The following is a 27,980-nucleotide window of genomic DNA, read 5'->3' on the forward strand; positions in this document are numbered from 1 at the left end:
TAACGTATAAACTTGTTGCATCATTACTTATGCACCTGAAGCTAATGCAACATTGTGTGTCAACTATACTCAAAAAAAAAAAAAAAAAAAAAGGAAGGGAAGAAATAGCTGAATGAACTAATCATTTAAACACAAAGATGGAGACAATAGGTAAAACAGCTGGATGTTGAAAGTGGTGGCCTCTTTAGAGCAGTTTGGGCAGGAGATGGAGGAGAGGTCTCACTGTATCCTTACATGTCTTTTAGAATAACTTTTTTTAGTACCATGTACATATATGACTTTGATGAAAAACAATTAAATACAAAATACTTATGTACATTCTTCAGGTAGAATTGGAATTGATGGCTCAGAAGGCCTAATGCTTTTTAGGTTTGGTATATACCATAAAGTTGTCTTCCAGAAGCATATGCACACCAGCCTATGCGACAAGTATCCATTTCTCTACATCTTTGCCAAACCGTTATTTTAAAAAATCTTTGCCAGTTGGGTAGGAGAAAAAGAAAGTCTAGCTGTTGTTTGAAGTACATTTTCTTCATGAGAGACTGTGGACTCTGAGAAACAAACTGAGGGCTTCAGAGGGGAGGGGGGTGGGGGAATGGGATAGACTGATGATGGGTAGTAAGGAGAGCACGTATTGCATGGTGCACTGGGTGTTATACGCAACTAATGAATCATCGAACTTTACATCGGAAACCGGGGATGTACTGTATGGTGACTAACATAATATAAGAAGAAATCATAAAAAAAAAAAAGAAGTACATTTTCTTTAAGTGGGTCCTACTTACAATTGAGGCTAAGTGGCATTCTCTCAGTTTGCCTTCTGGTGAGTTCCTGGATTATTACTTAATGATATCGTTAATGTTCCATATGAGCATCTATCTTAACATCTAGACTCTAGATCCAGAGGGACTACAAAAACTACCTTTGTTGTGAAAGTATCAGAAAACATAACATATCCCAAACTGAATTATTTATCTGCTTGCCCAAACACGTGCCTTCCCGCGACTCCCTATTTCCGTTAACGTCCCTAGTAATTCGGAGCCTTTTCTCCATATTTAGTCAGTCATATAATTAATCAACTTTGACTCTACATAGACTCTTCTACCTGTTGCTTTCTTTCCATGCCCACTCTTTTTTTTAAATGTCTTTTTTATTTAAAATTTTTATTTTAATTCCAGTTAGCTAACATACAGTGTTGTATCAGTTTCAGGTGTATAATAGAGTGATTCAATACTTCCATACGTCACCCAGTGCTCATCATGGTAAGTCCATGCCCACTCTTACCACTTAAATGTTGCTTTTGCTTTCAGGAGAATTTTGATAGCTATTTCCAAATTACTCTTCCAAAACATTTTCTATAAACTTCAGTTTCCACCAATAGTGGAGAAGAACAACTGTGTCCTCAAACTGTCAACGTAGAGTATTAGCAAACTCTTTGATCTTTATCAATCCAATAGGTGAAAAATAGATGATACCCCACTGTTATTTTGATTTATATTATTTATGTATGTGGCTATAATGTTGGTTTCTGCCTATACCTTCATTACTAGCATTAGGTCACATACAGGCTCAGAGCCAGGGGACTAACAAAGCCAGCATTTTACTTTATAGCCTTTCTGATGGAAGGAAGGAGCTGGAACGGATGTGGAAGCCTCATGTTTTTTTTCATTTATGACTTTTGGATTTTATGTGGTTCTCTTCACTAAGATTAACATTTCACCCATGATTTTTAAAAACTTTTTATTATAAAAGCATTCAAATACACAAAAGCAGGGAGAATAGAATAATGGACTTTCATGTATCTATCCTACAGCTTAACATTATTATTTTTGTTTCATCTATCCATACCTAATTATTTTTCTGAAGTTTTCTAAAAAAAAACAAAACAAAACAACAGCGCAGGTGTCATATTATTTTACTCATGACTACTTGGTTTCTCAAACAATGATTTTTTATGGATGGTATATCATGTATACCTTAAAATTTATGGCTCAACTGGTTTTCGCAAAATGGAAACACATAACTACATCATCTCATGTCAAGAAATAGAACATTACCAATACTCCAGAAGGCCCTTTTTGTCCTTTCCAGATTACTGCTGTACGTGAAGAAAAGGTTTTCCTCGACCCTCTTAGAGTCCTTGGCTGGGTCTGAAAATTAAACTTACAAAGAGATTAACAGGAGAAAAGCATACACATTTATTTAATATAATTTTTACATAAGAACCTTCATCAGGAAACGAAGACCCCCCCCCCCAAAAAAAAACCCACCAGAACTGTGTATTTTGTGCCAGGTTTGATGACAAGTGGACAGTGAAGGAGCAGTATGATAGGTTAAAGAGTATGAGCTAATTACAGTAAACTGCGGGAACTTAGCAAGGCCCGTTTGTTAGGATTCTTCTTGGCGTCTCTTTGTCTTCCAAGATAAGGAGTCTTCTTTCCTCTTGGAATAGGGAGGGCACTTCTCACACGAGTTTTATGACCTGTTTTCAGGGGAGAAGGGGGAATGATGAGGGGACGGTCAGTGTGACCTTCCTGCTCTGTCTTTTCTCAAACTCTTTCAGCTTAAAATATTCAATATGCCAAGATGCCACCTTTTGGGATAGTGTGTCCTAAACCCCACCACTACCCCAGCTCCACAGTTAACCACTATCGGCTTCATTGTGCTTCGCCTGTTTTTGACTTTATAGATATAGAATAACATTACAAACTTTATATCTGTAAATGGCTCATTGTGTGGTGTCTGGCTCTCTTCACTCAACATCATGCTTCTAAGATTGAACCATGTCTCGAATAGCAGCCGTGTGCGCTCATCACTACCGAGTATTTCCTTGAGTTTTAGGATTTTTGAAGAAAGTCAAAGTGCAAGGCTCCAGGATGCTACCCTGTAAACCATCAGTTTTTGTCCTCTTCTCATCCTTTCTCCTCCCAAAGACTTTCCAGGACTGTGAAGAATAAAGATACATAGAACTGGAAGGACCAAGGAAATAATCAGCCTCTTAACAACAGAGATTGTATGTAGGTTACTATGAGCTAACTTGAAAAAAATGGTGCTGCTGAGTGGTGAAGAATAAATCCTCTTCTAATCAGAGGGAGATGCCAATTTCTTCAGGGCACCATTCATATGGATGAGTTTGCTTTGTTGCCCTCCAGTTCTGGAACGTCTACTGCTTTTCCGCTCTGCACTCCTGACCCATCGAGGGGAAGGCAGGTGGGGTTGTGCATACTTTCGTTCGTCTAGAGGAAGTGGTTGTTCAGTGACCTTGGAAAAGCCCAATGCTGATGTATTACAGTAGGTGGCAGCCTTTCCCCAGGAGAGGAAAGAGCTAGGCTTACCTAATGAAAATGGGTTTTGGTTTTACAGCTTTTCTTTGATATGAGGGTTGTGTGATTTATCTAGAATCTGAAGTTCAGATTGGCTTTCCAACAGAGAAGAGAAGCAGGGACCCTGGAACCTGGAAAAGGCGTTGTGAGCTCGGAGTTACTCAGGGCTGCCCTCAGGGAGCCTACTCAAGTTCTGACTCAACACCAGTGATGGATGGGTGAAGGGTGTCAGCCTGAGGCTCAGAAGGGGGCTGTGAGCAAGAGTCCCCAGGGAAGCATAGGACTGACCCAACGACACAGAACCAGCAGATCAAGAATTACTCTGCTGTGTACTGTGTGGGAGAGTAGTTGACAGCAGAGATACCCCCTTTCATCCCAGATCTGTAAAGCAGCTATTCGTTCATTCATTCATTCATTCATTCATTCATTCATTCATTTAAAAGTAGGCTCTATTCTCAACATGGGGTGTGATAAAACAGCTTTTTTTTTTTGAGATTTTATTTATTTATTTGACAGAGACAGGGAGAGCACAAGCAGGGGGAGGGGCAGGCAGAGGGAGAAGCAGGCTCCCCACTGAGCAGGGAGCCCAAGATCCCAAGACCTGAGCCAAAGGCAGATCCTTAACTGACTGAGCCACCCAGGGGCCCCGATAAAACAGCCTTTTAAACTAAACTGCCAAATGTTTTTTAAAAAGGTTATTAAGTTCTTCTCATGCAAGTTTACAAAATGCTTATGGAGGGGCGACTGGGTGGCTCAGTTTGTTGGGCGTTGGACTCTTGACTTCAGCCTGGGTTACGGTCTTGGGGGTGGTGGGATTGGCCTGCCTCAGGCTCCAAGCTTGGCGGGGAGTCTGCTTCTATTCCTCTCCCTCTGCCCCTCCCCCTGCCCACGCTCTTGCTCTAAAATAAATAAATAACTCTTAAAAAAAAAAAAAAAAAAACAACCCAAAGTGCTTATGGAAAGCAGACTTGGTGGAGAAGCTTGACATTGGAAATATATCCAGTTTGTTTTTACTTTATTAATGGTGGGACTGTAATTTATCATTTATCAAGAATGAACCATGTAGAAAATGACGTTATTCAAAACAATGTGAATGAGGAGACATTCCCTAGAGTCCCTACAGGTTGATTTGCATATGCCTAAAGGCAACTGAAGCGATCAGACAGGAGTAGGAACAGATAGAAATCACGGAACTAGCTGTGACTATTTAAATTAATTAAAATTAAATAAAATTAAAACTAAAAATTCAACCCCTCAGTTGCACTAGCCACACTTCAAGCGTTCAATAGCTGCACTTGGCGGACGGCTTCCATACTGGCCAGCACAGATTATGGACCATTTCTGTGATCACAGAAAGTTCTACCAAATAGCACTGGACTAGAGTCAAAAACCGAGGAGTGCTGCCAGAGGAAAATGTGGGTGGTGAAAAACAAACCCTCCCTGTGATACTAAGTATTGTAATAATAATTCCAAAGTGTGGCAGGAGTTTCCAATAGAGTATTTCATATAATCCCCATGGCAATCCACGACCACAACAATAACGCTACCGACATTTGTTGACATCTTGCAGGAGGCCAGGCACGAAGGACTCTGTGGTAAGCTCATTGGTCTTTACAAGGACCCAGTGAGGTTGGTATTCTTATTGTCCTTATTGAACAGATGACGAAACTGTGGCAAAGGGCCTTCATAACTTACCCACTGTTACCTGGCTTGTAAGGAATAGCTGGGATTCAAACTCATGTTTATCTAGGTTGTAATAATTAGAGAGACGGCGTGGAAAGTGCCTCGTACACTCCACATGTAAAATTTGCTTTAAGCCACTTTCTCCGAAGGCAGGCCCGACTCTTGGATTCTGTCACATAATTGTCTTTCTGGCTGAAGAAGGCGCTGTGCCAGTTCTGACAGAGGAACAATGATCCCCTGTTAGCCAGGATATGAGCCACTTCCTTCCCTCCAGAGCAGAGTCTGCTGTCTGCACAAAGGAAGTTGGGCTCTCAGAAGCTCACCTTTGTAGAAGCAAGTGTGTTTGGGTGAAAATTTTGAAGTAAAATATTCTTGTTTAAGACAAAAATGAATACTAGCAGTATAGATGGGAAATGCTATTTTCTGTAGGTGGTGAGATTATGAAAAATTGTCTCCTTTTGTTCAGCTGTATTTTGCAACTTTTCTACATGAATATGTGTGATAAAATTTTTAAAAATCCAAAAGCCAGATACTGGCTTTTGAAAAATCAGTCAGATGCTGTATCGTAAAAATCGTTACTTGATTAACAATATTTTAGGCTATTTGTTTATTCTTAAGTACTCTCTACACCCAACCTGGGGCTTGAACTTACAACCCCAAGATCAAGAGTCCCACGCTCCACCGATTGAACCAGCCAGGCACCCCATTAGGCTTTCCATCAGATAGCAAATACTTTAATACTAATAGACAATAGAAACCTTGGAATGCTAAATCGTTACATCAATAGCAGAGGCAGCGTGGCTTTCACCTGTAAGGTTAAAACGGGCAGGAAACAATGTACAGTTACTCACAGCTGCTCTGCAGGCGGGGACTCGGTTTGTTTTCCAGGGCCCTGTAGACGGCTGCCTTATGTCCTCCAGTTCGAGATGAAGCAACAGTCTCGTCAACAAAACGAGAAAAGTTTATAAATCACTTTTCTCATTCATTGGCTCCAAAAAGTCTCTAAAAATGAATAAGCTTGGTGTGAAGATAAAATGCAAAAGGGGATCTTTCCGAGCTATGGTATAGATGTTTGTCCTTCTCAGGGGGGACTCCTTACGTCGAAACGTTGTTACTGAGCTGCAGGGGAGGCAGAAAAGAAAGCAGCTGAGGTCATTAATTGCTAAGGTTCTTTTCTTCTATAAAGCTCTAAGACTTTGTGATAGTTTTACTTTAGTAGTGTATCGATATATAGTTTTAAGAAGTTACATTCATTCGCATGTACGTACAATTTCAAGTTTTCTTTAATTAAACTTGGCTTGCTGCTGGAGGCTAGCTTGATGTACTTTCAGGGAAGCCTGCAGGTGAGTCCACTGTGTAAGGATAGCCAAATACAATGGTAGGCAAAAAAAATGTTTTCAAATAACTAAGTATCCTTACGGAAAACGTTTTGTAGAATTATTCCTTCTAATGGCAAAGAAAGGGGCTTTTAAGTACAAAGGATGACTCAGAGGCAGGAGCAAGTGACAGTGTAGCACTTAAGGATCAAGCATTCACTCATTTCCCTCACTTCCCCGCCCCTCCGGCTTTCACCCGAAAGCAGATCCTGCTAACTTTACAGTGTCATTTAAGGTAGGTGGCTACAGTGTTAAAGCTAACCCAAAAACCAAAAACCAAAAAACCCAAAACCCCAAACAAAAGACATGTGAATTCTCAGCAATCCACTGTCTAGGCAGGTAGTTGAAAACGAGAAAGAATGAACTCAAAAAGGGCAAACTGATTGACTCTGCAGGTGGTGTCCGCGGTCCTTCTCAGAAACAGAGAAATACTCCGGCTCATTGGCTCTCCCCTTCAACGACAGACCTGGTGGGTTTAAAAAGGAAGAGCCCGGGCTCCTCCGCTGGGAGCCTGCTTCTTCCTCTCCCACTCCCCCTGCCTTGTGTTCCCTCTCTCACTGGCTGTCTCTCTCTGTCAAATAAATAAAATAAAATCTTAAAAAAAAAAAAAAGACAATTATCATATGGTTTCTCTCATCTATGGAACATAAGAACTAGGAAGATCGGTAGGAGAAGAAAGGGATAAAGAAGGGGGGGTAATCAGAAGGGGGAATGAAACATGAGAGACTATGGACTCTGAGAAACAAACTGAGGGCTTCAGAGGGGAGGGGGTGGGGGAATGGGATAGACTGATGATGGGTAGTAAGGAGGGCACGTATTGCATGGTGCACTGGGTGTTATACGCAACTAATCATCGAACTTTACATCAGAAACCAGGGATGTACTGTATGGTGACTAACATAATATAATAAAAAAACATTAAAAAATATAAATCTTGAGGTTGAATAAACTTACTTCATAAGGTAAAACAAAAAAAAAAAAAAAAAAGAAGAGCCCTGGAATCAAACCAGGCTCCTCTGTGCTTCCTGTTTGACTGAAGGCATTTTGAAGCAAAGAGAATCCTGAGGTCAATTCACTTTAAAACATTTTATAGACACACAAACATATAGGTATACGCATTTTTATCGTGCCTGCTGATGCCACCTAATCCCCCTTTGCCGACCGAATTGTCTTTCAGGGGGCTACCTGTTTGTCTCCTCCATTCTGTTTTTCATAGTTAAATAATATCTCAATTTTTCTCTTTGCTAGATGGAAATAACCAAGCCGGGTCACTGATCTGGTACTACAATATGTTCGTTATGGGTTTTGCACTGCATTTCTAGTTTCATAAATAAGGCTGCATTTAGGCTTTGGTTTCTAGAATTCAGTTTACAGGTGTATCCTCCACATTGTTCTCACCCACTGGCTTTTCATGGATGTCTGCTTTGCTCAAATGTGCCCCGAGACCTGGAAAGCCTGGCTAGACGAATGAGCCACTCACACAGCTGTTTACATGGCTTACCTAAAAAAGCAAACATCACATCTCATTTGTGGAATGAAAAAACTTCAAGAAATACAGGATTTAGAGTCTTTTTTTTTTCCTTTGGACTTTGCAAAGACTTGACTTAATCACCCTCCGGAGCTCATGGTACACAGTCCTCCATGCGAGGCCTTGTCTTGTTTTATTTTACTTTGTTATTTTCTCGTTTAATTTTATTTTTTTCATTTCCCTACTTCGTCTCCAGCATCAGCAGCCGTTCTAATGTATTCAATATGTGCTTAGAAATGCATGTATCCCCGAGTTGGATTTTATAATGTTGTTTTATGAATGTATGTGTTTTCAATCTGTATTGTTCAATGACTCTTGTTCTGCTTTTTTTCAGTGGGGGGGCAGAAAGAGAGGGAGAGAGAAAGTCTTAAGCAGGCTCCATGCCCAGTGGGGAGCCCAACGTGGGGCTCGACCTCACTGCTCTACGATCATGACCTGACCCAAAATCAAGAGTTGGACGCTTAACCAACTGAGCCACCCAGGTGTCCCTGTTAACTGCTTTTTAACACAATGCTGTTTCTAAGTTCTTTCCATGCTCCTTTAGGCACATGTAGCTAACTTCTTCAAACTGCCGTGTAAGGTTCCATATTAAGTGTCCAATACTTTTACCATATCAGCTGCTTCCTAACTGGTCTCATTGCTTGTACACTGGGCTTTTTCTATCCGTTCTCAGCCTTCTTGTCACAGTGACGGAGCTTAGTAAGTACCCAGTGGATGGTGGCTTTCATTACTATTACTATCCTCATCATCATTATTACAGAGTTTGGCACTTAAGAAAATAGTCATAAGTGAGAAACGTATTCAGCAGAGAGAGTATGTGTTGTACCAGTGAAATGCTATCCAGAACACCTGTGTTGCTTCAACCAAAGTTTTTACCAATCTTTTTGCTTCACCAAGTTCAGACTAACAGCCTATCTTTGATCATTCAGTACCTATTATGGTCCCAAGATCATCATCCTGAACACATACCCCTACTGTAAAAAATATGAGTACCTGGAGATTTATCTCTGCAGGTTCTAGAAAATGTCTTGAAATTTTTTAAATTCAGCCTCCGATTTGCCTTTTTTCATAGAAGTCAAATGCACTGTATCAAAGCCCAGTTGGATGACAGAAACCATATGATAATTGGAACAGGGAAAGTTTAATATAAATTATATTAACTAAAAAACGGGATTAACTACTACGGAGTCAAGAGGTTTCTAAAGAATACGGGGATAGTGGTTATGAGGAACTGCTGCTACTTTTAGGGCATGTTACCTAACTCTTTTTTTCATTATTGCCCCCCTAAGGAGATTTTCTAGACTTTTTTTTTTTCCTTTGTGCCTCCCTTCCATTAAATTTTAATACTGCAGATACACTATATCTGTTTAAGTTCTGTGGTCCTTTGGAGGGCCACACACACCATTGTAATACCTGAGATTATTTCACACCAACCCCCACCCCGTAGAAGCACTTTTCACTCCCCCGACCTGGCCCTGGAGGATGCCTGCTCTAGGGCTAGGGCTTCAGGCCCAAGGAAGGAACACATTTAGAAGAGCCCTTTCTCCCCTAAGCCTGAAATACTGACCTCATTGGAGATTGTGTAGTGAGATGCTGGAACTCAGGTAGGGAAGCAAGAAATCTGGGGTGCCTGTGAGACTTGCTGGAGGGCTGAGCTCAGCTGGAATTCTGGCACCCCTGACTTTTCCCCTGCAGTGGCCCTCCAGTGCTCTTCACTGACAAACCATCATGCCAGCTACAAAGGAGAAATGTTTACACTTTCAGCTGTAGCATAACAAAGCAGGGCAGTGAAGGGTGGATTTGGAACTGAGAAGAAATTTAACTAGAACATGTATCAAAAGAAATTCTTTTTTTAAAAAAACTTTATTAAGTAATCCCTACCTCCAACGCGGGGCTCAAACTCACACCCCCAAGATCAAGCATGGCATGTTTGACCGACTGAGCCCGCCAGGTGTTCCCAAGAGAAATTCTTTTTTTTTTTTTTTTAAGATTTTATTTATTTATTTGACAGAGATAGAGACAGCCAGCGAGAGAGGGAACACAAGCAGGGGGAGTGGGAGAGGAAGAAGCAGGCTCATAGTGGAGGAGCCTGATGTGGGGCTCGATCCCAGAACGCCGGGATCACGCCCTGAGCCCAAGGCAGACGCTTAACCGCTGTGCCACCCAGGCGCCCCCCAAGAGAAATTCTTTTAATTAAGGGTTCTAATTAAGTTCTGGCTAGTCAAAGTTTTATGATGCCAGGGTTTTACTACGTTATCTTATATACACATAAAAAACACCCAGGAATTTGTAAAAATGCAGGGCATATCATCAGTAAAGCAATTTATTAATAGTATATGTTGTCATTTACATGTGAACTTATGTCTTTGACCCACAATCAATGGTATTTATAATTTGAGTTATTTTCTTGAGAATGAAAATGAATGTCTGATCTATGTCCTTTCTATAAGCCATTCAGCCATGGAATGTTGACCAGCTGACACCAGTCTTGTCTTTTTGACAATAACATTTCTCAGGGTAATTCAATGGGCATTTTGATTTAAACCTGTAGAGAGATTGGCAAATGCATCAATTCATCAGGACCTGATTATTCTTAGGTGAACCGATGACTTGAGTTTCTGAATTGCAAAACTAAGGTCTAAACCTCAAAACAGAGGTACAAATCGTTGTAACAAGGAAGCCTGCCCTAGCCAGTGAGACTTCCCTACTCACCATATACTGCTCCACCTGAGGGTAATGTCTGCAGCCAAAAGACAGCAAAGATAGCTAATCAATGTCTTTGACCTTGTTTGAAGTTTGCCCCCCTGCTAGCTGCCTACGTAAGCCTGTAGCTGCATATCCTATAGATGTCTGAAGTCATACTTCTAATTGGGATTTGGCTGTGAAATGGCTTGTGAAATGGGGCATGGGACTCAAGCTCTCTGGAATGAGGTTTCATTACCTATAAAGTGAAAAAGTTGGTAAAGATTATGTGAGTGGTATGTTGAATAAGCACGGATTTCTGACCTAACCGAAATGCAACCTTATTTATTTTTGTCCCCACTGTGACTTTACATATACATATATAAAATTGGTCGGGGCGGGGGGGGGGGGTGCGGAGAGCAAGGTCATCTTTCTCCGCTCTGGGATGAAAATTCTGGTAGGCCCTTAAATTTTCTTCCCACTCTGATGTCATGGACTATCAATTTCAGTTATAAATACAGTGTCCATGCAGAAATTAGATAAGTCTGAGATATTAATCAAAACCCCAAATCTGATATTAAGGACACATCCTCTTCTCCAGCCCATAGCAGCTACACTCTGAAAGCTTGCAGTGGGGAAGGGGAAGGATGTTGGATGGCTCTTTCTCAGAACTTCTTGTCAAGTGAATGGAAGCATCATTATGCTGGATGTCTTCTACCTGCTCCTGAGATCCTCTCTCTACCATGGCCCACCTTCCCCTCTGCCCAGGGAGGCTGGTGCTGTAGGAATGTGTTCCCTTTGCCTTTAGCTTCCAGTTGGCTTTGGCCAACGAGGAGCCCTGGTGGAAGACCAGAGGAAGGGAGAAGGAGGTCAAGGTGTTCATCTGAAGGCATTTTCCCAATGGGCTTGCCTCTGGCTGGCTGCGTCAAGGTCATTGCTCCTCTGACCGTGGTCTGCTCTGACTAGCTCTCCCTTTCCAAGCTCTGGAAATCACTCCTTTAGGGCCAAAGGGTGTCAACCACTCTGCAGCTTCTCACTCCTACTTCCTAGACTGTGGGACCCTTGGGTTTCCACTACACCCCAGCTGCCCTTTGTAAATAGTCTCTTTGAAAAGAAACTCTCCTCAAATTATCCTAATTTAACTGTGCCATCTGCTTCCTGTTGGGACCCTAACTAGAAAAAAATCTATCAAAATTCATATTGCATAGCAACACTTAAAGTCTAAAAAATCCATTTTCGCAGACGAACTCACATCACAAAACTCACTCTCAAATCATTTGCCCCACAATATTATCATCCAAAGTAGTTCAACAACTACTGTACTGTACCGGGTCCATGCTATGTTCAGAAAAGACAGGGTTGGTGCTTCTGGTCTCCTCCAGTGCATCTCTGCCCTTCCCTTTCAGGCTCTCTTACTGGTAATCTCGCCCAGTGGAAGGAACATGGATCGAATTAGTTCCAATATCTTCATGAAATCAGTCTACTGTATTTCCAGGAATACATGCATTTTAAAAGAGAAATCCAGGATAAAAATAGAAGTTCTAAAGGTAGACATTTCAGACTTTGACACCAGGGTAGGAAAAGGATTTTGACCTCATCTATTCTGACCAAGAGGAGGCCTAGTTTTCTTCTATCTTTGTTCTAACATGTGTCACCTGGAGCCGAACTTTAAAGTCCCTGCTTCAGATTCTATGCAGCTGTTCCAAGACTTTTTGGTATATCCGTTTTTCAAAATTCATAGCCTATATCAAGGAGAGCCTCGTTTTCAGTACTGAAAGTATAAGAAATACCTAAAGATTGTTGGTAATTGTTTCATAGTGTGCCTGAAAAATCATTCATGTTGCCTCTTTTTTTACATCTTGCCTCTGCTCAGCCCTGCCTCTTCAGCCATACTTAAAATGAAAGAAATCAAGTCAACAACGTTCAGCAATCAGGGACCCTGAAATAGCAGGCAGCCGGCAGCAGGTTAAGCTCACAGCAACACACATGCAATCATTCAAATTTCGTACCTGGCAAATAAGGCTAACAATTTATACTTTGATGTGACTTGATTATTTGAAAAAACTGCTTTTCTGTGCCATAAATATAGATGCCAGTTCTGTCTTGCAGCCACATTAATCTTATGATTCCCTTACAAAGAAACTAGTAGAATGATTTCTTGTAAATGGTAAAATAGAAAGGTATCTACTAGTGCTTGTGAAGTTAAAAAAATATTGTCTTCCTTCTTTTCCCCTCTGAATAAAATTAGCTGGTTTCAGTCCATAAATATTTACTTGAGTGTTTACCATGTGCCAGACACTGTTTACTGCAAAAAATAACAGTACCAAAGAAGGCAAACCAAGTCCCTGTCCATGGTGGTTGCATTCCAAGTGAGAGGGAGATAGGTAATAAACATGTAAATAAACAAATAAATACAATTTCAGGAACTAAGTGCTATGAAGAAGACTATATACGGTTTATGGCAGAGGGAACCTCAGGTATGATGTGGTTACTTGGTGATATCCGAGTTGGTGATACCCGAGTTGAGACAGGAAGCCCCAAAGGGGGCAGCAGTGTGACCTTGGCGGAAGGAGCTCTGCTAGCAAAGAAATAGTAAGTGCAAAGATCTGGGGTAGAAATGAACCTGGTGTGGGATGCCTGGGTGGCTCAGTCGGTTGAGCGTCTGCCTTCAACTCAGGTCATGATCTCAGGGTTCTGGGATCGAGCCGCACGTTGGGCTCCCTGCTCAGTAGGGAGTCTGCTTCTCCCTCTCCCTTTGCCCCTCCACCTCCACTCAGGCTCTCTTTGTCTCTCTCTCTCTCTCAAATGAATATATAAGATCTTCTTTTTTTTTTTTTTTTTAAAGATTTTATTTATTTGACAGAGATAGAGACAGCCAGCGAGAGAGGGAACACAAGCAGGGGGAGTGGGAGAGGAAGAAGCAGACTCATAGCGGAAGAGCCTGATGTGGGGCTCGATCCCATAACACCGGGATCACGCCCTGAGCCAAAGGCAGACGCTCAACCACTGTGCCACCCAGGCGCCCCTGAATATATAAGATCTTAAAAAAAAAAAAAAAAAGACATGAACCTGGTGTATTTGAGGGAAGAAAGATGGGCAGTGGGGCTGGAGCAGAGTAAGAGGGACAGCTTGGAAGGGGATGAGGAGATGCGGCCGAAGAGGGAGGCCCAGCCAGGTCGAAGACTGATGGGAAACTTATGGAGGATTTAAAGCAGGAAAGCTGGGAAGTGATATAATCTAACTGATATTTTAAAAAGATAAATCTGCTGCTTTGTGGAGAATGGATCGTAGGAGGTTAAACATAGAAGTGGGGAGACAATGGCCGGGAGGAGACAACTGCAGGCACTGGTGGCTTGGCCTAGGATTTCAGCAAAGAGGACATACTGGCCCATACAGTGCTTCTGTGAAAATGAGAAAGTCTCCCCTTCCCTTTAGTGGCCCGAAATACCAGGTGGATTAAACGTGGGGTGTGGAGGAGAGAGGAAGCCAGATGAATGACTCAGGTTTGCACCTGCATAATTGGGGTGGACGGTGGTGGAATCACTAGTTCGGCTTTGTTCACGTTCGCTTAGAACACCATGAAGTGGGGGTACCCGTTTCCCAACATGCACACTTAGTGGCATTTATCACACTGACAAAGTCAAGTAGTTTGGCTATGGAGGGAAGTTACCACTTCCACCAGCACCGGAAACCTTATGCTGATGTCATGGAAATAGCATTTGTGAGATATCCAACCAACTTATGTTGCCTTCCCAGTAAACCCTTGTCCCCATGGCTCCCCCACCCATTGAGTCAATGGCATGCATTGAGTCACAGAGAGAGAGAAAAAAACAAAACAGCTAAGAATAGGTAAGTCATCATTTAGCTTTGAGTTTCAAAGTAGGATTTTAAAAAATTCATGGCAAGACAATAGTTTGAAATCAAGTGCTTTTGACTAACAAAAGCCTGACTGTATCGAAAGAAAAAAAATGTAATTATATATACCAATGAGGCAGAGCTTGGAGAACTGCCCCTGAGCAGTTTGTAGATAGTGCCAGGAAGAACACAGGATATGACGTTAGAGTCATTTTCCTACGAGAGGAAAGAAAGATAAAGTTTAAGCAGCAGGCAGGAAGTTGGAAGATTAGAGGGTATAAGCACAGGGTTGCCCCAGGTGAGTGGTTGGGGTGTCCTAAAGCCGAAGACATGTGTGCCCCGCTTTCCATTTGGAACCAGGCCAACTACATAGAAGTGGAAATGCTCTGGTTAGGCAACAAGAGGCCTTGTGATCATGCTTCCAGTTCCTAGGGGCCTGTTGTGTTTTCCCTAGGAGAGAATGGCGAAGGCTAACAGCATGAATGGGCTGGAGGAGGCCTGGCTTTGGGCCAAGAAGGTTCGAGGGTCTTTACGCCCAAGGGCTGAGGCAGGGACTGTGGCTGTCCGTAGCTGGAATCAATGCAGGCCCAAAGCCTGGAGAGAACAATCCTCATCAACGGAAGCTGGGAAGGCCTGGATGTTGGCAGACAGACCTTCCCTGCACCTTTCCTACAGCTTCCCTTCTACGTGGGAAGGGGAGACAGAAGCCTGGGATGAAGGACAAACCCTGAGGAAGGACTGAGTCGTTTGCCAAGGGGAACTGTTTTAGACCTAAAGGGACTGAGCTATCCTTAATCAGCAACATTAAGTGCTTTCCACCTACACCAGGAATGGGGGCTTTTTAGCAAGAAGTCATTAGAGACAATAAAGTGTTGTGTTTTGTTGGTATATCTGATTTTTAGGGCATACATTTCAAGATTGCTACGTTAGGAAGGTCTGTATCTTTTTACAGAATGAGGAGAGTTCAGCTTGATGTACCTCAGCCCGTAATGGGGAGAGGGAGAGAAAGGAAAGGAGAGGGTAAGGGTTGAGTGCCAGCATTGGTTGCCTCCAGGGAAGGTAACTGGGGGACAGAGGAGGGAGGAGGACATATATATTTTTTTACTGTATATTTTTTGTGCCTTTTGCATTTGTACCAAGCATAAGCATTAACTTTCAAAAAATAAAATGGGAAAAAGAAAAGTTTCTGAAATGAAAAATAAAAATGCATGGGCATCTGGCTGGCTTAGTTGGTAGAGCATGCGACTCTTGATCTCAGAGTTGTGAGTTTGAGCCCCACGTTGGGTGTAGACATTACTAAAAAAAAAGAATAAATAAAAAAAATGCAGATGCACAGAATCTGATAGTGAATGCTTGACAATTGACATACGAAGTATTTTTTATCTTGCCAGGAATCTTCTCCGTGCCCCTTGTGGTTATTCCTTTCATTTGCACTCATGCTGGTCTTGTAAGCTGTCCATCTAGCCTCTCTAGCTTGCCTATGCCATCCGTGCTTTGTACTCCAAACACACACCATACACCCAGGAGGCAGGCCATCACTTCTAAAGGGGAAGACAGTCCTACTTACCCTGTCTTGCCTGCCATCCTGGATCGAGGCATGGAAAGGATTGATGAAGGGTATTTGTCCTCATGCTAGACATTTCTATCCCTTTGGCATCAAATAGCAGTGTGGAAGTAGTAGAAAGAATTTGGGCACTGGAGTCATACTCACCAGGACTGAGCCCTGCCAGCCTCAGTTTCTTGGGTGAGTCTTGAGTTTCTTCTTCCACACAGTAGAGTTAATACAAACCTCATTGGGCTATCCTAACACAATGCCAGAACCATTCTGATTACTCCCAACCCCCAGTCCAAGAGAACGGAGATGAATTTTTGAAAGATCCTGCATCTGACCAGACTCTGCATACCTCTTCTTCCTACTCCCATTCTGTTGCACCTACTTCAATAAACCCTATTAGTATCTCCCATGGTCTGGGCCCAAGCCTTTAATTTAAAATGTAACTGGGCACAGGGCCACCTATAATAAAGTCTCTTTGTCAGTGTCCTTTGCAACTAGATGTTCCATGTTCTATGGCCAACAGATTTAAGTATCAGTAGCATATGGGCTTCTCCTGATCCTTCCTTCTTCCTGCTGACTGGAACGCAAACAAAAAGGATGGAATTGAAGAAACTGCTGGACCAGGATGTGGAAGTCAGATCCTGAGAATAGTAAAACTAGGAGCTAGAAAGAACCTTGGTTCTTGACACCTTGGTGCGCTATTCTAGCCTTATTAATCTACCTGGATTTTTATATAAAAGAGTAATCAACCTCTTTCATGTTTACTCTTATTTGGGCTTTTCTATCACTTGCAACCTAATCTAACGAATATGACAAAGTTGGATCATTCTAACTTCTTCCCCATACCAATCCTGGGGGCTCTAAATGCTGGTGATCAAATTACATGACTAAGCAGATCATGGCCAATACCTAGTACCTTCTCTAACCTCACCTGGGCCCTCAGTGCTGCTTAGCAGTGTGTCTAATTCTCTCCAGTAGCCACTTCAAATCTCCTTTGTGCTCTTCAAACTTTTCTCTCTTCCTTCTCCTGTTTCCCTCTCAGCAGTTGACCTCTCCTTATTTCAGAGGGAAAATACAAAAACCCATTAGATAGGAACTTCCCCCCTCAATCACCCACCTCCAAGATTACTCATATCCACACCCATTATTTTTTCCTTTCTTCCAGTTACAGTGAGACTAGCTTCTGAAGGCTAACTCCTCCCTGTGCTAAGGGAGTCTCTTCCATCCTACTCAGGGACTACCCTCCTACTGTCCATTATCTTCCTCCCTTATTCCACTGGCTCCTTCCTTTCAGTTTCAAGCATCCTCAAGTAGTTCTCATCTGCAAAATGAACACACAAAAACTTTCCTTCAGCCTTACATTCCTGTCCAGTTTTCTCTTCTTCCCTGCTTCCCTTTCCTCCCTCTTCCCTCTCTAACTCCCTTCCTTCATTTCTCTCCCTCTCCCTTTCCATCTCCTCCCCTCCACAGCCAAACTACTTGACTTTCCCAGGTCTCTACCTCTTCATCCCTCAGGATCTTCTCAAACCTCCAGAACATGGTTTTTGCTCCCCACCACTCTATGAAAATGCTGTTGTCAAGGTCACCAACACCTTCCTTGTAGCCAAATCAATGGATATTTCTCAGTCCCCAACTTGTTTTGCTCCTTAGTAATGTGACCCTGTAGACTACCCCTCCTTAATGCATTCCCTTCTCTTGGCTTCCACATCATTCATCTCTTCTGGTTTTGTCTCTTTTTCTAATGACATCTCTTTCTCAGTCTTCATTATGGGTTTTTTTTTTTTTCCTCTACCCCGTAAATGTTAATCTTCCTGTCTGTCTAGGTCACGGCTTCCTGGGAAGTTTCATTCACTTGTAGGACCTCAGGCTGGTGATCCCCAAATCTTCATTACTATCTCTAAGTTGGATCTCATTTTGGGGCATCAGAGTCATACATTCAACAAGCAACAGAGCAGCATCATGGCTATCTTATAGTGATCTCAAATTACCTTCGCCCCCCCCCCCAGACCTGCTCTTCTGTTATTCCAATTTGGTAAATGAACAACCATCTGTCTAACTGCCCAAGACAGTCATGGGTCCTCTTCAATCAATCATAAAGTCTTGCCAAGTTTACTCTTAAATGTGTTAAATATGTTTCAGATCCATCCACTTCTCTCCATTCTCACTGTTACTTCCCTCATGCCGTTCCCCATCATCTCTCTCTTGGGCTATTCTAAAACCTTAGCTCTGTTTCCAGTCTTGTACACGCATTCTCTACAGTACAGCCGAGTGATTTTTCAAAAGTGCAGATCTGCCCTTGCCATTCCCTGATTCCCTATGGCCATTATGATAAAGCTTAATATCACGGCTTTCTTACAAAAGCTGTCTGATATGTCTCCAGCCTGTGTCTTTGGCCTCTTCTCTTACCATTTCCCTCCTTTTGTTCTCCACTTGGCCACATTCAACTTCAGTTCCTCAAATACGTGCTACTCTCTATTGGTGCTGAGCCTCTGAACAGCCTCTGTTCCTTCTGCTGGGAATCCTATTCTCACTGCCCTCACCTGCCACCTTCCATCATCCTTGGCTACCTCCCCCTTCTTTCAGGTTCCTGACTGTTATCACTTCCATCTAGCACCTTCTCTGACCTCCCAGGTTTCGATCAGTACCCCTCTTAGGTGCTCTCTGCAAACCACAAAGACTGAGATCTTATTTCTGTCCTAGCACTTACACTTTGTAATTGTTTATGTATCCATTTCCTTTTACTAGATTTTCGGCATTGTGAGGGTTGGGACCATATCTATTTTACTTATCTTTATATCCCCAGTGTTTCTTGCTTACTAGCTGCTCTATATATTTGTAGTGAATATCATGAACCCAAAGTAGGTATCCGGTATTCAGTACATGTGTCCCTTTCTCAGTGGCTAAACTCATCCGACTCATTAGGCAATTAAGAGATATTCAGTGAAACAACTCTCATGGTGAGTGAAAAGAAAGTATCCCTCTCTTTAGACATTTTTATTTAATGTTTTTTTTGAAATTACTAAGTTTAAGTTAAATTGTAATGCTCATTCAGAGAAAAAGATCAAATTAAAATCAGCTCTTGCTTTCCAATTAAGCTGTCAACAGGCTTCCTTCTTTGAGGTTTCCCCAGGAGTCCCACAGAATAAGGAGAGAGAAAAGGTGCATCTTAACTGTCAGCAAAGACCCTTATTACTTTTCTACTCCACTCAGGAGTGGAGTTCCTCTCTCCTATCTTGTGATCTCAAGTTGCTAGAAAATTAAAAATAGCTCTTCATCATTCATGAAGGATGAAGGGTCCACTTCTGCTCAAATATTCAATGAATATTTAACTGAATGCTGATTATATGCAAGACACCCTCTTATTTATCACAATCTCAGGTTTTATGAAGGATCAAACTTCTGTCTCCTGCAAGTATTTTATTCTCTCGCAGACCTCCCTTCAAGAGGGGGGTACTGACTCTATTATCAAAGGCCCTCTGGCCTTCAAGAAGCAGAATGAAATCAGAGAAATAGTTTCAGTCACAGTCATCCAAGTCTAAATCACATTGCAGACTTAAGACACCAAAAAGAATTTTGCTCTGAGCTGCTTTTCTAATCATACTGATCACGACGTATTGCTCTACTTACATGCTCTGATCCAGTCACTCCAGATGGTCCCTAACTTACAACGGTTTCCCTTAACAATTTTTTGACTCCATGCTAGTTCGAAAGTGATATGCATTCAACAGAAACTGTACTTCGAATTTTAAGTTTGGATCTTATTCCAGGCTATCGATGGATACTTTGATCTCTTGTGACGCTGGGCGGCGGCATCCCAGGCAGCCACACAATCAGGAGAGTAAACAACCAATATACTTACAACCGTTCTGTACCCATACAACCATTCGCTTTTTCACTTTCAGTACAGTTTTCAATAAATTACATGAGATATTCAAGACTTGATTATAAAATAGGCTTTGTTTTACTGTACTGAACTGTAGGCTCACGTAAGCGTTCTGAGCACATTTAAGGTAGGCTAGGCTAAGCTGTGATGTTCAGTAGTAGTCAATGCATTTTCAACTTAAGACATTTTCAATTTATGATGGGTTTATTGGAATGCAACCCCATCATAAATTGAGGAAGATCTGTATATATTAGCCGCTGATACATGTTTGCTGGTCATAAAATAGTTTTCTCCATGAGAAGATACTTGGTTCAGAAAGGATCAGAAATTTTAGAGTTATTAAAAACCAATTCCACACTCTCCAACTTCACTTAGAGAACTGATCTCCCGGAATTCTCCAAAAACATGGCATTACTTTGTTGGCACCCATATAAGTTGAGTTTGCTTAGACACAGCATCAGAAAACAGAAAGCAAATGCTGGCATTTCAGAAATGCTGTGTTAGCTGGAAATAAAGAGTACAAACAAGCAAATGAAAGAGGACCTTAAAAGTCATGGAGTGTTTGCCAGCCAGGAAGATGATGTCACTGCATAAGATTCCATTTTGTTTAATTATACCTAGTTCTCCAAATAAAGGCTTCTATCACCTTTCCACATAAAGAGAAACTGTGGAAAAGCAAAGTCACAAAATAGATTTTCTGGACATGTTCTTGCTCGTTTGTGTGTAAATCTTCTCTAGTGAATGCTGGGTCCTGTGGTTACAGGTGTACTTACAAATCAGACCAAGGGTATTTCAGAATCCAGAAGGTTGACTGGTAGCTCAAAGTGTCAGCCATTATGGGCATAAATCAAATTAATGTAATATTCTCAGTAAAAATTTAAACTACTACATGTCCTGCCCATTCTTTCATTCATGTCTCTCCCATTTTGTAGTATATTTCATGGGTGAGCAGGCTTAATTCATCATAATGAAGAAATACATAAAAAGGTTAAGATCAACTGCCTATTCAAATTCCCATCACAACCAAACATTTTTGCAGATCAAAAAGATATTCAAACCAGTGTCACAGATCAGCATATAACTAAATTGCAATACAGGCTAACAGGGACAATTCCTTGGAATCTGTTCGGGGATTTCAAATGTTGCCTCACTGCACTGAACTCTGTCCCCTCAAACTAGATAGACCCTTTCAGAAGTGTTTCAGCTATGAATAATTTGGAATATCCTTTTCGTTAGCCATTGAATGACTTAAAAAATACTTAAACTGAAGATAATTTCAGAATTTCTTGAAGATTCTCTGGTTCTGTTATATTTCAAAGAGGCCACTTCAACTGAAGTTTTATTAGTCTGGGACCATCTGTTCTGACAAGTCTAATTCCGCACAAAGGACCAGCACCAAAGTCTTAAGGGACTAACATGAAGTAGACTGAGTATTAACTCGTTGATGCCAGCGAGCTGGACTATCTTGTTCCCATAGGTTAGCAGGTAATGAGATTCTTAACCACAGTGGAGCCAAGGAGCTAAACATAAAAGTGTGTTGCAAAATTACAGGAAACTCTGGCTTCAATATAACCGGATCCTCTCTAAAGGGGGACCGCTTATCTCAGTATTTTCAAACTCCCCTCACTCAGTCTCTAGTTTATTTACAGCGAATAACTGCTCATTGTTACCTACTCTGATAAAAGAACATCTAAGGACCGGTATCTGGGGCCAGACTGGATTAAGGCTTGGACTCATGCCTTGTCTGAAGAATTTCTCGTGTTTGTGAAATTCCACCCAGGCATTTTCAATGGTCCTTTTGTATTTAAAGAGGAATTAAAACACTTTGGTAAATAAATATGGCCATATTTGAAGTCAGTAGTAATAATGAAACCATAAAAGCACTTTCAAACAAACTCTTGATTGTAGCCTCTCAACCTTTTAAACTCCTACAGCACATGACAAAGCGGTGAACATTCTTTTATGCTTGCCTGCGAAAGGCCATGTCTCAAGAGGAGTATCTTTGACTTTCGTTTCATCACATCACAGGTATCACTTCATAGTTATATTTGTTATCTCTGCAACAAGACACCAACTTTGCATAGTACACCTCTTTCACGAATTCCTGCCATAGCTGAGTTCTTTGAATAAAATCAATCAAAAATATAACTAACATTTGCATTCATGCAGTGTGACTAATATAGAAATTACACTAACAAACTTGTTAGAATTTACACACTCAAGTGAACACTGTTTCTTTCAAAAAGTCATCTTGAGAAGCTATACTTATTCCAAACTTGGAAGCAGCTGCTTGGTGGGTGTGTGTGTGAGACAGAGACAGAGGGACAGAGAGCTCCAAGAAACTGCCAATCTCTTGATGTTATGGTTCCTTCCTTTAATTTCCACACCTGGACATGTGGGTAATTACTATGGTTTCTCATGGGGGATGCACAATAAATTCTCAAATACCCCACCCCATCCCCAGCCCCTGTTTACACTCAACTCTGGAAGTAATTACTTTAGGGATACTAACATGTTACTAAGACCCCCTGTTATCATGTTACTAAGATCCTAACAGGTTACTAAGAATTCCTCCCCTTACCCGTTATAACCTGCACCTGAGCCCATCCCTGCTTTGGGGGCTCTTACCTGCTGTAGCTCTTTGATAGCCATTTTGTGGGAAATCCCTTCTTTTGTCCTTGTACAGCGAGGTGCTACTGTCAGCTACTGTCTCTCTACCTAGGGATCTCTCCCTCATGATTCAAGCTTTGGACAACTTTATGGGCACTTAGGGTTTAGGTTACTGTTTTTTTGTTTAAAGTCCGTCTTTTGGTCTTCCTAAATTTTTTTTCTTTCTCTCTTCTATTTTTTTAAAAATCTTATTTATTTATTTGAGAAAGGGTGAAAGTGAGAACAGAGGGAGAGGGAGAAGCAGACTCGCCGCGGAGCGGAGAGCCCAATGTGGAACTTGATCCCAGGACCCTGAGATCATGACCTGAGTGGAAAGTGGAGGCTTAACTGACTGAGCTACCCAGGCGCCCTAGGCTACTATTATTATTCAATTATATCGTGGATTAAAGAAGGTTTTGTGTTGCTTGGCAATATAGTAATTTTAACGTTTTGATGAGACACTACAATCACCATTTCAAATAACTCATCTTCCAAAGGTCATTTGACAAAGAAGCCAATTGAAAGTGAGGAGTCGCTGAACAAGCTGCATTCCCTCAGAGGTGTGGTATCCAAAACAATTGTGCTAACTTCACAATAAACAGAAAAAGTGACAGAAGAGCCTTGTCATTGAGTGAGCACTCCCGTTAGCTGAATGATTTCATGCAGAGTACCAAAGGGCTATTAGTGAAACTACTGCACGAAGCTTTGATTCTCACTTCCTCCTCTTCTCTTTCCTTTCCAAACTAGGCAGCCTTTTGGATGAAAGAATTCTGAAGCAGGTCATCCCCTACAATTGGGAGTTATCGTTTATAACACGACAGTTGATGTTTTGACTCTTGGCACTTATAATTTAAAAATAGAAACTATTAAAGTGCAACATAGCTATCTTGGCTTCAACAAACAAAACTTGGGAATTTAACTGAATCTTGGTGACCTAAGTCCCTGAATTAAGTGGACATAAGAAACAGAGGTTCTAGTACTAGATTTATCAGTCAGTAGCCACTTTGCCTGACTAGGCTTTGGTTTCTCAACTGTAACTTGATTGCCAGGATCCCTTCTAGTTTCATAGTCTGTATTTTTAGTAATAGTTACACAGTAATATGATATTGTGGAACTTCAGGAAATTCTAAGGTGGACAGAGCTTAATTTTGCCTTTTAATCTTGGATTGCTTTTTGTGTCTTTCCTACCAATGACAGGCACTCAAGTCTGGATGACATACTTTTGGGCTGTAATCGATATTCTTTCTCTCTTCTCCAGGACAATCCTTTTTGTTTTTTTCTGGCATCATCTCTGGGTTTCTGCTTGTTGCCCAGTCACCTACTTATTGTCACTTTTTGTGATGTCTCCACGTTTTCCGTTTTTATCTTTTCAGCCAATAAAAGCCATTTTCTGATCAAACAGCTTCTGTAATCTTCATTTTCGGACTGTTTTTGTTAGTGCTCCTCCTTGGACACTGTTTTGGTGGCTTAATGGTTCAGAGCTCTAACAGTTTCCTATAATGATCTAAGAAATAGTCTTTGAGCATCTACTATGTGCCAGGCATCATGATAGCTCATCAACGTGGGAAATTCCTTCAGTGTGTTCTATCATTAAAGTGGGGAAGGAGCAGACGGGACACCAAAATCTCAGGCAACAAAAGCAAAAATAAACAAGTGGTACTATATCAAACAAAAATGCTTTTGCACAGCAAAGCAAAAAATTAACAGAATGAAAAGGCAACCTGTGGAATGGGAGAATTCATTTGCAAACCATATCTGATAAGGGCTTAATTTCCAACATACATAAGAAACTCATATGATTCAATAGTAAAAAAAACACAAAAAACAACTAATAAGTTGTTTAAAAATGAATAGCTATTTCTCTTAAGAAGATATACAAATGGCCAACAAGTATATGAAAAATGCTCAATGTCACTAATCATCAGGGAAATGCAAATCAAACCCGCAGGGAGATGTCATTTCACATCTGTCAGGTTGGCTTTTTTTTCCCCCCAAGATGTTTTATTCACTTGAGAGAGATACAGGAGCAAGAGCACAGCAGGGGGGAGGGGCAGAGGGAGAGGGAGAGGCAGACTCCCAGCTGAGCAGGGAGCCCAATGCAGGGCTCCATCCCAGGACCCCGAGATCATGACCCGAGCCCAAGGCAGATGTTTAATCGACTGAGCCACCCAGGTGCTCCAGTCAGGTTGGCTAGTTTCAAAAAACAAAAGACAACAAAGCGCCGGCAAAGGTGTAGAGAAATTGGAGCCCTTGCACACGGCTGGTGGGAATGCAAAATGGTGCAGCCACTATGGAACATACGAAATTTAAAAGGAAGTTCCTCAAGAAATTAAAAATATAACTACCATTTGATCCAGCAATCCCATTTCTGGGTATTTACCCAAGAGAATTGAAATCAGGGTCTTGAAGAGATATTAGCACTCTCAGTTCACTGCAGCACTATTCACAAGAGCCAAGATGTGGAAACCACCTACAAGTCCAACAGGTGAATAAAGAAAATATGGTATATACATTCTCTGGAATACAAGTTAGCCTTAAAAAAGGAAATTTTGCAATATGAACCTTAAGGACATGATGTTAAGTGAAATAAGCCAGTCACAGAAAGACAAACCTGCATGAATCTACCTATACGAAAGAATGGCACTATTTCCTGGATGTGAGTTTCTCTGGTTGCAGGACTAGAAACGAGCATGAGCTTCCGCATGGGTGAATTTGCTGCTACCTTCTAAGTAGCTGCTGGGATCTTGTAACGGATCGTGCTCCCCTTACTGAATAACCTGCTAAACACCTTTGTGCTAAACTGATTTGTGACTTAAATTTAGCACGTTTATAGGTCTTCATTAAATCCATTCATGTACCCACCCCACTTCTGCTTCTATCTTGCTTTGTTATAATACCAAATTTTTTATGTTTTAATCTTATTATAATTTTGGTTGGCTGCCTTAAATCTTTTTTTAAAGTTATGAAATAGACTTCGAATCCCACTCAATAAAAAAGGGGGAAGGAGCAAACACGGTGGCTGCGTACACAGGCCTGGGGTAAGACTTCCAAGGTTCAAATTCCACCTCCTGTAGCGTGAGCCACGTGAACCTTGGGCCAGCTGGGGAAGCCGTACCTGGTTTTTGTCGTGAAATGGAGACAAGAATTCTTACCTCACGGAGCTGTTTTCAGCTTTAAATAATATACTTAAAATTGTGCGTACATAACAAATAGTCATATGTTAGCTGTGAGGGATTTATTTTATGCTACGGTTTAACTTTAATATACATCGCTGAGTATACAATCTAATGTCAACCTAAACAGACCAGCATTCCCATCATATCATGTAACAGAATGTTTGGGCATGATACTTTACAACAATTACTAGGAAAACTCTGATCTTATTTACTCCATTTTCTGCTGACAGTATTATCAAATACAGGCATATTTCTTTAAGTGAAGCTGGGTATTGAAATCTGGACTTACAGGTTCAAGATTTCTTTGTTTTCCGTAAACATTTGAATATTCAAAAGATTTTTAAAAATAAAACGCAACTTGTGCTTTGTCACTGCCAGAATTTGAAGCTGCAAAATATTGATTCAAAGGACTTTTTTTTTTTTTTTTTTTTTTAAGGCAAGAGCTACAGAAAAAGATGTACATGAAAAGAAGGGAGAAAAACTATCAGAATGCACTGGTTAAAGGAAGTTACTGTAGTTGAAAACAGAGAACTTCATTTCCTCAGAGAGCAGCCAAAGCAAAGAGAGAAACATGAGAGGTGTCTGAACTCTCTATTTAATGACAGGAAGTTTGCCATTAATCAGGAGAAACACTTCTTGTTTCTAAGCTAACAGAGTGTGTATGGAGAACTTTATTCATGATGGTTAAGAACTTTGCCAGCAGCTTAAAAAACAAGCGGAGACAGCTTACCTTTGGCAAGTACCTCGTCTAATAGGGGAGTCTCAATCTGATGTCCAAGGCTACGTCCCTGATTCCACAAGCAGTGCGCCCTCCTCCCCATCTTTTCTTCTCATGATCTCCACTTTAAATAGCAATTCTATTCTTCCAGTTGCTCAGGCTAATTGAGCCAAGTCATTCTTGACTCCTCTCCTTTTACGCCCTATTATCTCATCTGCCAGCAACTATTGTCAGCTCTCCTTCAAACATATCCAGATTCTGGTCACTTTTCAAACCAGCTCCACCGCCACCACTTTGATCCATGCCGTCATCATTTCCTTCCAGGGTAATGCAATGGTCTAACTGGTCTCCCCATTATCACTCCAGTCTATTGGCATCCATAAAAACGTAAGTCAGATCATGTCACTTCCCTGCTCAAAATCCTCCTAGAGCCCCCATCTCACTCAGGATAAAAGCCAAGGCTCAGGAGGCACTCCGTGATATGTTTCGTCCTTTTTCCTCTTTGGCCTTACCTAGTACTCCTCCCTTTCATACTACACAGCCACACTGCCGTTTTGCCATTACCCAAATATTCCAACCACACTTTTACTTCAAGACTCTTGCAACTGCTATTCTCTCTGCCTAAATGCTCTTCTCCTAAGTGTGGCTTTCCCTCGCCCTCCTCTTTAACATTGCAAACATTCCACACGCATCACCCGTGACACTTTGTATCTCCCTTTCCTGCTTTATTTGAACCTGCAGCACTGTTCACTATCTACCCATCATGCTGTACCTTTTACTTTTCTTACTTCTATCTTCCCCACTAAAATATAAGCCCCATGAAAGCAGGGATTTTTTTCCCATTAAATCACCCAGTGTGGCTTGCTGTATAGCAGATATTCAAATACCTGTTGCAAGACTGTGTAGATAAAATTTGAGGGCATGGTCTTAAAGTATACTTATTTCTGAAAGTGGGAGTGGGAGACAGAATAATATAGTTCACTAAGCAGTATTTTGGTGATCTGATTTGCTACAGGGTTAATGCTTGGAACATATATATGAAAGAATGGATCATAGATCTCTTAGCCAGTGGTCCTCTAAAGTGGGATAGCATAAGAAGACCCATCAGGATAAGGGGCCCCAGTGTTTAAATTTATATGATAAATATAATTCTAACAAATGGATGGATTTCCACTGGTGCCCTCACTCACTCAGTCTATGTGTCAGAAGATCATGCATCACCCATGGTTCTCGAGGTATCCTGAGGGAAGAGTAGAGTAGGGGTACTCATGTTAGATGTAATTATATATTTATTTACATTATTAAATATTCCTTTCCTATTTTATATGTACCAGAATATTTTTAAAATGGTAGAAGTAAGCAATTACAGCTTCAAGAAGATAGCCTGGTAAGACTCCTCCTCTTGGATATTTACCCGGTCTCACTTCATGACCCTAACGTGTTAGATGAAGGGAAATTCCCTATACAAATTAAGGAACATTTAGATGGTAAGATCATACTGATAAAAGAGTTAAGCTGTAAAGATGATCTTTCTTTCGAGTATATTTGGGAG

At 41.3% G+C, this 27,980-nt stretch overlaps 1 protein-coding gene across 2 annotated transcripts in view; it reads right to left on the reverse strand.

The window, feature by feature from the left end:
* Positions 1–1,826: 1,826 nt before the first annotated feature.
* Positions 1,827–27,980, reverse strand: part of PELI1 (pellino E3 ubiquitin protein ligase 1) — a 136,165-nt gene continuing 110,011 nt past the window's right edge. Inside the window, exons 8-10 of one of the 2 annotated variants that reach the window (XR_008958206.1) lie at positions 27,619–27,668; positions 5,858–6,125; positions 1,827–2,482 (exon numbers count right to left, since the gene is read on the reverse strand). The gene's annotated coding sequence lies outside the window, so the exon portion shown is untranslated. Of the gene's footprint in view, positions 2,483–5,857; positions 6,126–16,086; positions 17,324–27,618; positions 27,669–27,980 lie in introns of those variants that run through there. The other variant, XR_006407971.3, reaches the window with a different exon arrangement.

The sequence above is a fragment of the Ursus arctos genome, unplaced genomic scaffold, assembly GCF_023065955.2.
Source record: "Ursus arctos isolate Adak ecotype North America unplaced genomic scaffold, UrsArc2.0 scaffold_8, whole genome shotgun sequence".
Lineage (NCBI taxonomy): Eukaryota > Metazoa > Chordata > Mammalia > Carnivora > Ursidae > Ursus > Ursus arctos.